Source organism: Limulus polyphemus, unplaced genomic scaffold, assembly GCF_000517525.1.
Source record: "Limulus polyphemus unplaced genomic scaffold, Limulus_polyphemus-2.1.2 Scaffold957, whole genome shotgun sequence".
Classification (NCBI taxonomy): Eukaryota; Metazoa; Arthropoda; class Merostomata; order Xiphosura; family Limulidae; genus Limulus; species Limulus polyphemus.
In genome coordinates this window covers 124-11,257 of record NW_013666567.1, presented here as the reverse complement: position 1 = coordinate 11,257, position 11,134 = coordinate 124, and the positions used below count along the sequence as shown (strand labels likewise).

At 35.5% G+C, this 11,134-nt stretch overlaps 1 protein-coding gene across 1 annotated transcript in view; it reads right to left on the bottom strand.

The window, feature by feature from the left end:
- Positions 1-10,741, bottom strand: part of LOC106461430 (leucine-rich repeat-containing protein 24-like) — a 25,444-nt gene extending 14,703 nt beyond the window's left edge. Inside the window, exon 1 of the mRNA XM_022388390.1 lies at positions 10,684-10,741. The gene's annotated coding sequence lies outside the window, so the exon portion shown is untranslated. The remainder of the gene's footprint in view (positions 1-10,683) is intronic.
- Between the last annotated feature and the right edge of the window lie 393 nt (positions 10,742-11,134).

Here is an 11,134-nt window from a genome sequence, read left to right as displayed (position 1 = left end):
ACCATCAAGTGTGTTCAAACTTGAAAATGTCTCCTGATTCTATGAAGCTATGTTATGATAAGAGATCTACTGAAGTCAGCTTTGTACCAGGAGACAATGTGTGGTTGTATAATCCCAGGAAAACCAAGAGGAAGTCTCCTAAGTTGTCATCTCCATGAGAAGGCCCATATGACATAGTGGATCATCTCTCAGACTTTCCGAATAAAATGTGGTCGGCGAGGTAAGCCAAAGGTGGCACATGCCAACAGGCTTTCATGTTATCACGGTCCAGGACATTTCAGTTGGGACGAAGTGAACAATGGAACAAAAGACGCCCCTGAAAACATGTCACTTGGAAAAGCCACTGTCGAAGAAAAAACTCTACTCGGTTTTGAGAAGGTAAACAGTGAAGCCCTTGATGAAGTTAATACCACTGATGTGAATGTTACCGATGATAGGAAATTTCCTGATGAATCAGAAGCCAATGAGACAGAGACCAGTACGGAAGAAGATACATCCCATAAAATTAAGAGACTTTGGTGAATTTTAATTTTGTATTTGTAAATTCTGTACATTTAATTAAGTTATTGTTAATTATCGATTGGTTTAATTTAAGTGGCTATTGTTCGGGACGAACAATACTAAGGAAGGGACAATGTTACGACAGCGGAAGTTGCGCGATGCTGGGAGCATGCACTGGAGTTCTAGAAAAATCGAGGAACCTGTCGAACTTCCTAGCGTTTGCTAGACGCCCTCTATTTTAGTATATAAGCCGGCAGATAAATCGATAAGGGAGATAATCGAGTCAAGCCACAAGTAAAGTGTGTAAATCACCGTGAATTATAGCGTGTGTTTAAGTTAAAGTGGTTGTGAAAATTCTGTGTATTGCAAAGTTTTATTGAGGAAGAATAAACTAGTTTTATTTAAGAAAGGACTTGTATTGCTTAAGTTCCTCGGGAAGAATTTTTACGGAAATTAACAAACGACCAGATACGTAACACTACAAAATAAACTATCAACGTATCTCCACCAAGTGTTCTATAGAAATCACGAATAAGTTCATGCTAAGTCCATTTTTTGTAGCTAAAATTGTCTTAAAATGTTCAAACAGTTGAGTACTGAAAAATACAGTATAAATATTGATAAAAGATGTCCTCTTTACCTGTATTGAATGCCCTTTATCAAATATTACTTCTGTTTAAACAATATAAAGCCCAACACATTATATTATTTTTCTTTTGTACCAACTGAGGAAGCTTTTCTGAACCAATGAAACGTCTTGGGTATGGAATTTCTTTCACAGTTGCCTCAGAGAAGCTGAAGTTTTTTCAGTATTGAAAAATACTTGGGTTCCCTTGTTGATGTTTTCATAGAAGTAGTGTTTGATCTTCGATTTACTACGTACTGGCTTTGACTACCATTTTTTCCATGTTTCTTTCTCAAGTGTAACTATTATATGCTTCTAGTTTATTTGTTAAGTAAGTGATACGCTTTATGTAAAACTTTGATAACTATTCTGGTTCTTGCGCCCCCAGGGAACTCGTTGTAAATCGATTGGTATTGTCATTTTTCAACATACAGAAGAATGTTCTTTTTGACTGTTCTTTTTTTTTCTAGTTTCGTAGTTTCGAGTTATACAGAGTTTAAGTACGTATTAAAACGATTCTGGAACTACACCACGTCGTTAGAGACCATGCCGCCACATCCGATCATGATCTTTATCACGTCCGTGTGTTTTGAAACTAGCCTTACAGCATAATTTCTGTTGCAAAAGGCTGCATCGTAAAGCTTCCATGTTAAAACCCCCCTACTGCTCCCTGCCTACTTACCATAATCTATCTAGTGTACGAGGATGACGGCTTCCCAACATTTTTTTTAACTGTCCGATAGCACAGAAATCCATAGGCGCTGCATCTGATGACATGACCGATGTGTTTTCGTATGGAAAAGCATGAATACCTGTTTCATGCTTCAGCTACTTGGGGTATGCAACAGTTGAACGAATATGCCGTGGAAGGAATTTGAGTACATATTATTTGCGTCGCTTTTCCAGACCGAGTTCCTTCTTAATTATTTTGTGTACTGTTGCCTATGGCTTGTGGACGGGTTTGCCAATGATATTTGTTACATGATGTCGCACCTTGCTTAACACGGCTGGGGTACGATTTATTGCATGTTTCTTTCTAGAAGGCCCTGGTGGCCCACGTTGATCCATATTCCTATATTTTTCAATGTTATTAAATACAATGAATATCTTCGTCTTGGAAACTATAACTCCCTGATCTAAATGCTTCTTTAGGATATGAGTGTATCAATTTCCGGTGTCATCTCACTACCTACGAAATGCTAAAAAAATGTCAAAATGTAGTTATGATACATTCCGTTTTACCAACACTTTAAATCGTCTGTTTTTGACAAGTGACTTGCTTGTTTATATTTTCAAAATCGTTTTAATATAATATACTCAACCTTAAATACAATAGCTTGTAACAACGAGAAACACAAAATACGACACTTGCTGCTGTTTTTATACACCATGGTGTAAATGTTTTAAGTTCATTTGTTTATTTGAAACACTTTCCTTCTAAAATATATTAATAGTTGAGAGAAAATAGATTAACATTTTGGAAGTTCATTTTATGAATGTTATACCTCCGAGTTTCTGTTTCAAAATTTATAAAAGTTGTGAATTATTACTCCTTGCAGTGACTGGAGCAATATATGCGTGCACGCCCACTCACATCTAATTCTGCTCCGTTGATCTTAAACACCAGTAACACAACTCCATAGAGAACCGAAACTACTAGTGCAAAAACTGTTCAATGAACTATAGTATGAGAGTTGTCATTTCCAAGCTCTGGTATAAAATAACTCTATTGTCACTCACAGAATTTATCATCTCACTGATGGCTTATTCAGACTTCATCGTTCGTATTCTGAATAAAGTAAACCTTCAACTCACAATTGGATCATTCTATCTGAATTCATAAAATACGATGACCTTGTGGATTGTTATAGCGTTATCATAACAGTAGTAGAAAATATATAAATAGATAAAAGAAACAATGCCTGGCCAATACAGTTAAGAAAAACAATGTTTTTCTAAATACTAAACATATTTGGATGTTATTTGTCATTCATCAAACGACTTCAACTGGATTAATTTGCTGAAAGATTGATTATAAGATTCGAAGATCATATTCATCGATAATTTAAGCCCAGGGTCTTTCGAAGAACCGCCAGGTTAATCACTGACCACATATCTTGACAAATTTTTAATTAACCATCCATTATATTTTGGGGTCAACTTCCAAGATTATGTTTTAACAGACCATAAGAGCTGCATAGGAAGAACTGACAGGTTAATCATTGACCACATATTTTGACAAATTTTTAATAAACCATTAATTATATGTTGGGGGCATCTTCCAAGATTATGTTTTAACAGACCATAAGAGCTGTATAGGAAGAACTGACAAGTCTGTGGTCAAATGGTATTGCTGCAATTCTAGTTTTTCGGTCATATTTTTCCTGAAAATGGCTGTTTTGTTTGTTTGTTGTTAAGCACAAAGTTACCCAATAGATTTTCTGTGCTGTGAACACCACTGTTATCGAAACCTGGTTTGTAGCTTTATAACCCTTCAGACTTAACATTGATTCACGGGGGAGAGGGAGCCGAAAATAACTTTTGTCAACTTCAAATCCTTGTTTATTATTTTGATAACGATACCAAGAGATATGCCCAGCTTTACTTCAATGGCTTTTTTCGTCGAAGATAATCTGTCGTAACTATAGCTTTCATTTGGTACTGTCGAATGGTAATGAATTTACCGTAAACAAAATATATAGGTGTGTTACGACAGCGGTAGTCACATGACGCTGGTAACACGTCATGATATTCTAGAAGGATCGAGGAACATCACGAATAATCCAGTATGTGCTAGGCGCCCTCTATTCCGGTATATAAGTGCGCCTGATAACGTGAGACAAATTAATCGGAATTGAATTGCAGACAGGCAGAGATAGAGACGGACAATTGAGTCAAGCGCGGTAGTGACCGTAAATGCGTGAATCATTGTGAATTATAGCGTGTGTTTAAAGTGACTGTGGAAATTAAGTGTATTGCAAAGTTGTATCCACGGAAAAATAAACTAGTTTTATTTAAGAAAGGACCTGTATCGCTAAAGTTTCTTCGGAAAGAATTTTTACGGAAAATTAACAAACGACTAGAGACGTAACAGGTGCAAAACATGCCACGGCTCTCATCTGCGACGTCATGTCATTGTGTTAGGATATGCGAATCCTTCTTATAACATGTAATTAATTCTTTGTAAGTGTCTAAAAAATTCTATAAGAAAGTTCTTTAATAAACCAATAGTAGTCTCAGAAACACAAGCATCAATACTTGTGATACACATATATAAATTTGGCATATTTAAATGTAGCTAATAAAAGGAAAACAAGAGGGAATCCTCCATAGCCGCGGCACTTGAAATTCCTTTAGGTAGGGTTAGAGTAAATTAATCTGAGACCTCCCCCCCCTTTTTATTAGCTATATTTTGTGCGCCAGCAATACCAAATGTAGGGCGCGCATATAACCGATTCGATTTTACTACTCATCAGGATCTCAACAGGCCTACCCTCAAATTGAAATTATTTTAGTTAGGATTAGAGTAAATTAATCTATGAAACCTTGGGCGTGATCAAATACATCAATCGAAAGGGTTTGATCTCTTGAGTCGAAAACTGTAATTAAATCTCAAATCAGTCAAGAGATGATGGAGGTATGAGTTAAAAGTTTGTGCGTGAAAAACAAACAAACATAACAAAAATACAGAACCGTTGTATGAGCCGCTATGCCGCGTGTATTGTTTTTTCTTGAAATATTCGTGATAATGTATATTTCACGCCTCAAACATCACTATTCGTCCAATATTTAGACTAAACGTCATATAGAATTGCTCAAGAACAGTTCATTATTTATATCTTTACTAGCGTAGCCATCAAAAAATGACGGGGCAAATACTACCTTCCCCACCCCACAGTATACCCTAACATAACATTTCATAGCTAACTGAAATAAATAAATTTTGCGAAATCATGCTTGACCAACAAAGAGGCAGAAATTTGCAGTCGAGGCAGTCAAACGTTGGTAAATTCCTTTATGAGCCAATCAAAATTAAGATCATTCATGAAATTATTGGTAAAAATCAGTTAGATTAAAAACTTCTAATATATAGAAAAGCCAGTGCGTTTTGGTAGCACTACGTTCCAACAACGACTACTATGTCATGCTGCTTAGCAACAAAAGTATAACCTAATATTGTTGTTAGTCTATGTTCTGAAAGTATAAAATAAATTGTATAGACAACAAAACCGGAAAAATATTTGTTCATTTCTTAACTTAAAGTCTATATTGATTAAAGAGATTTGTTTTGTTTTTTATTAAAAACGTTGGTGATATATCATAAAATAGTTTAATTCAGAAACGATTTAAGTTTAAAATTGAATAGATATTTTTATTTTCATGATAAATTTTATGCACTTAGTTCTAGGCTAGGTGATCCCACACTACGTCTTTACTTTAGGCTTATTATACCAACACTCATAAGATTTCACGACACCGCCCTCCCTCACGGCCCCCTTGCGCCCCCGTCTCTAAAATCGTAATGGGCAGACTGGATAAATGCATTTTGTCTTTTATGACTCCTCCTATTTCGGAAAATCAAGCGTGACGTGACACACACTGGCTATATATAGATTAGAATATTAGATCATTATTATTTTTGTCGCCTCATCTTCTTTTAGTACATTCATTGTTTCATATAACCATTCTTTCCACTTCTTAATGCTTTATTTTTATATTTCAATCCTCATTATTTCCTATTTTGATATTTTTCAATAGCTGTTTGGAGGACTTTTACCCACTTTTCGTTCTCACGTCAAGATCTTGGGTTTGGCTGATGAATAATACGAGCTTCTCGTACAAAGCACAGTGACAACAGACAGACAACTGCAGAAAGTAAAAGAGTTATATCAGTAAAGTTAGTTGAAACAAGAATTGTACTGCGAGACAAAGCCTTGACAATACGGTTCGAAGGAAGACAGTTTGAACATCAGAGTCCAGAAGAAACAATCTATATGTTATAACAAAGCGACAGAGAAAAGGGTAGTCAAGCAAGATAACAAGAAATTTACGAAGCCAACATGAAGACAATAAGCTGAATGAACGGGTCGAATATGTGAACAACGTAACAAAATAGAGCATTGAATCATTGGCTGTGAGAAGAAATTGGCAGGAGTAACAACGTTAGGAAAAACAAAGAACGAGCTTTAAAGAAAAGCGAAAGAAAATCTGGAGAGCGGCGTGAAAAAAAAAATGCTGGATTAAAAACTAAAAGACGGTGAACCGCAATGTATTAGATATAAGAAAAAAGTATACATTCTTTCAATATGTGAATATCACGTTTCTTTCAATGGTTCAAATCAGTGTATATTTATGTTATTATCAAATCTGCCGTTCCGTATCTACAGACTTTGATTTTAATTCTAAGTTCACTTTTAACCTCCAGTAAACTAGTAGTTTAGATATGCCACATTTTCTGCTTGTCACTAGTGTCCGTTTTCTTAACGGAATGTTGGGTCTCAGTGACCTTTTCAAGTCGATGTCTTGACATTAACTTGCGAAACAAATTAGTTTTTGTGCTTTTGTTGGTTTCTAATTGGTACGACTAAAAAGGGCGAGGCCCTGTTGTAACTAGCTTTAAATGCAACTTTATTTATTGAGGTTCCGTTCAACAACAGAGAAATGCATTTTAATCTTTGTTCATCAGGAATACAGGTCAGTTGAGTGAAAAGCAAGTTGTTGGACAGAACAACTTATGATGTGCACAGCTAGATAACGCTGTAGAAAGAACATTTTGGCAATAAAGTTATAAAAACGACATGTACTCTATAGATAATAATAAGAAAACCTTTTTATTTCATCTAAAATTTAGTTATTGAGACTTCATCAGTTCTTGTATTACTAATCCTGGTGAAACAGCAATAAGGAAATATTGGCTAAAATAAAAGTTTTTTTTATTATTACCTGGAGAGTAGAGGTCGTTTTTATAACTTTATTGCCAAAATGTTAAATCCCTCCAATATAAACTACAAATGCTGTAGAAAGAAATCAAATTAAACTGCACTAGGCTTTGGTACAGTGGCTCCAAAAAGCCTATCAAAGAGAGATCAAGTGTGGGTGTTATGTATTATTTTCTAGTCCTGTAGTAATCGGTAGGCATAACTCGTCTATGTCAATTTTGTAAATAAATATTTACTGTTGTGCTGATTGTGGATCAGTGCTCTTTAGGTTCTTTCGCAACACTAACCCATAAAATTAGTTCATTCTTCACTTACCAGTGTTAGGTATTAGAAGTTCGAATAGTCCGAAGTCGAGTTAACTGTACTTTGGATTTAGTATTTAAATATATGCCGATATATTAGTCAATTTACGATATTTGCCAAGATTGATACACACCATCTTCGTTTTTAACACAAACACGTTTTAATATACTGTTACGTCTCTGTGTTCGTTGGTTAATTTCCCGTAAAAATTCCTTCCAAAAAAAACTTCAGCGGTACAAGTCCTTTCTTAAATAAAACTAGTTTATTCTTTCTCAATTCAACTTTGCAATACACTTAATTTCCACAGTCATTTTAACTTAAACATACACTATAATTCACAACGAACGATTCACGCAGTTTACTTCCTACCGCGCTTGACTATCCGTCTCTATCTCTGCCTGTCTGCAATTATCTACCTATGCCGTCACTTCCCGTAGGTTTTATATATATACGAAATAGAGGGCGTCTGGTAAACACTCGAGCCTTCACGAACGTTCTAGATACTCATTACGTGTTACCAGCGTCATGTGACTTCCACTGTCGTAACAATACACACAACAATACAAATACAGTAACAATTATTACAAATTGTTATTACAACAAAGATTTATAAACAAAAGTTTCAAAAACTTAAACAATATGAAATCTTATTTCTAGTTTGGAACTCCCTTGTTATCTTATCGAGGGTTTACGATGAGCAAGTTAATTGCTATGTAAGTACGATTCGCTTTGTCTTTGGCCACACATGCTAGTGTTACGACCGCGGAAGTCACGTGACGCTAGTAACACATCATGAGATTCTAGAAGGATCATGTCTGTTCGTGGCAACTCTAGTCTTTTCTACGTGCCCTCTATTCTTGTATATAAGCGCGCCAGACAATTATTCAGAACTACTTATAACATATTATATTGTTTGCATAACCATTTCACTGTTCAATATCTTTCCAGGTCTTCAACCCGTCAATAGATCTTCACCTGGGCACTAGTCAGGCTTTTATTTGGCATTGGATCTATATATACCAGCCTTGGCAATTGGATCAACTGATCCCCGCCAGGCCCTGTAAAGGCCCGTTTGCTTCATTTTGTTTCGATGACTTGTCAAAATCAGCTACTGACTTGCTCCTTCTTCAAAGATCAACCGGCCTCTGCTACGCCTTGGACTTGCCTTCACTTCCCTACTTGCCGCACAATCATACGTATATATACGGAAATATATATATATATGTAATTTTTTTTAATTAATTAATTATTATTACATCTTCTTCGCCCATACGGGTCATTATTCCGCTGACCATTAATTGAAATTTAACCTTATGCCACGAGCAGGGTGAAGGAGGATTGTTTAATTTTCGAGCATTAGTAATTATTTCTTAGGAGATAATTATTTTTAAATCAAAAGAACTGCTAAGAACAACAACAACAACATTCAGGACTGGAATAGCAGACAAAGAGATTGAAGATATAGACAGATAATCGAGTCAAGCCGTATGTAAAGTGTGTAAATCATTGTGAATTATAGCGTGTGTTTAAGTTAAAGTGATGGTGAAAATTAAGTGTATTGTAAAGTTGTATTGAGAAAGAATAAACTTGTTTTATTTAAGAAAAGACTTGTATCGCTGAAGTTCTTCGGGAAGAATTTTTACGGGAAATTAACAAACGAGCAGAGACGTACCACTAGGTTTTCCACTGTTGAAGTTTGTTTGTTTGTTTTGAATTTCGCGCAAAGCTACACGAGGGCTATCCGCGCTAGCCGTCCCTAATTTAGAAGTGTAAGACTAGAGGGAAGGCAGCTAGTCATCACCACCCGCCGCCAACACTTGGGTTACTCTTTTCCCAACGAATAGTGGATTGACTGTCACATTATAATGCGCCCACGGCTGAAAAGGCGAGAATGTTTGGTGTGAATGGAATTCGAACCCGCGACCCTCAGATTACGAGTCGAGTACCCTAACCACCTGGCCATGCCGGGCCACCAGTTGAAGTTAGGTAATGTTTTCGTAAAAATACTAATGTCCAATGAGAATCCACTGAAGGTGAATAATTTGTAATGTTCGAACTTTGTAAAGGTTCCTGGCCAAATATCTTAAGTTTTGATAAGCGTTATAAAAATCACAGTTATAGCTTTCGAAGTTTATAGCACACTGATTATAACAAACTACTAATAAACACTCTCTTTGGCGCGGTGCGTTGGTTGTATTTATAGGCGTGGGAAGGTTTTCTAGAAAATTTAGATTACATAACAATACTGAGCTACATTTGAATGTTTACGTATATACGTATAGTGTTGATTCTTACTCTCGAGAATCTTCTACAACTTCGAAGAATAGGCGGGAGTTTCGCAATACATATCTAACACTATAAGCTATGCATGTTTTAAAATATAAATGTAATCTAAACATACGTCGATAATAAAATAAATATATAATAACAAATTCGTTACGCCAGTTACTCACTTTCTGACTGAGTCCTTCAATCCCACCAATGTTGCGGAAATAATTAACCTATATTTTCACTCCTTAACGCCTAATGCCACAGCAGTGACAAAAGGATGATCATTTATATACAGCGTTGATGTGTTTATGTTGCCGCCTACCATCAGATATGATACAGCGTTAACCTGACTTACACATTTGAGCACATTAATCAAATGTGTGAATAACAGAGTAAGTTTTATAATGTGGGAATAATAGTGTACATTTTAGAGTGATGAATAATTGTGTACGACTCAAGATATGTGAATAACATGGTACGTTATATAAGGTGTGAATAACACAGTTGATTTTAGGATATATGAACAACAAAGTAGACCTTAGGATTTAATTTTAATTAGCTGGGCGCATTTTACAGCACGAGAGTAGCCGAATAAATTCATAAAATACTGTAGCAACAAGGACGTTTTTAGAATGTATAAGTAACGAGACATATTTGACAACTCTGAATATGAAAGCATTTATCTTAGTGAGTGAAGAAAACATTAAGTTTTAAAAGGAGTGAATAATATATGACGTATTACAAAGTATGAACAGCCGTGTACGTTTTAGAATGTGTGAATAATAGAACACTTATATCATACAGGCTGAAGAGTTTTCAACAGGTTTCATTAAAACAGAGTAAGAAGATGAAAAACGAATCAAAATTTCAAACACAGAAATGTGAAATAGCGTGGGAGCAAGATAGATAAAATTTAGGAGATAGCAAGAAATTTAAAGACATGTTACTATCAAAAACAACGATTATTTCTAAGGTACTGTTGACTAATAAATAGCTAGAAATGTTTGCTAACGTTTTAAATATTTATAACTTGTATATACATACCGCAGACAATATATCCAAATCCAAGAAAAGTAGCCCCCAGTACCACTGCGGTATATCTGCGAACTTACAGCGCTAGAAACCGGGTTTTGATACTCGTGGTGGGCAGAGCACAGATAGTCCAATATGTAGCTTTCTGCTTAACTTCAAACAAACAAATAAACCAAGAAAAGTAATTGATTTAACATGTAAATGATAACAAAAATCATGATGCAAGTCTTTTCACTTCCAAACATGGAAATCGTTCACGTTTAAAAGAAGTTTTAGGAACTTATTGTATATATTTTTAGCCGCGACAAAGTGGCTCCTAGGATGGCTCTGAATTGTTGTTTTTTTCAATTAAAAACGTTTAGCTCATAGATCCGTCATCTCTTGATCGATTTAAGATTTAATTACAGTTTTGGACTCAGAAGGTCAAACCCTTTCGATTGATATATTTGACCAGGCCAAAGGT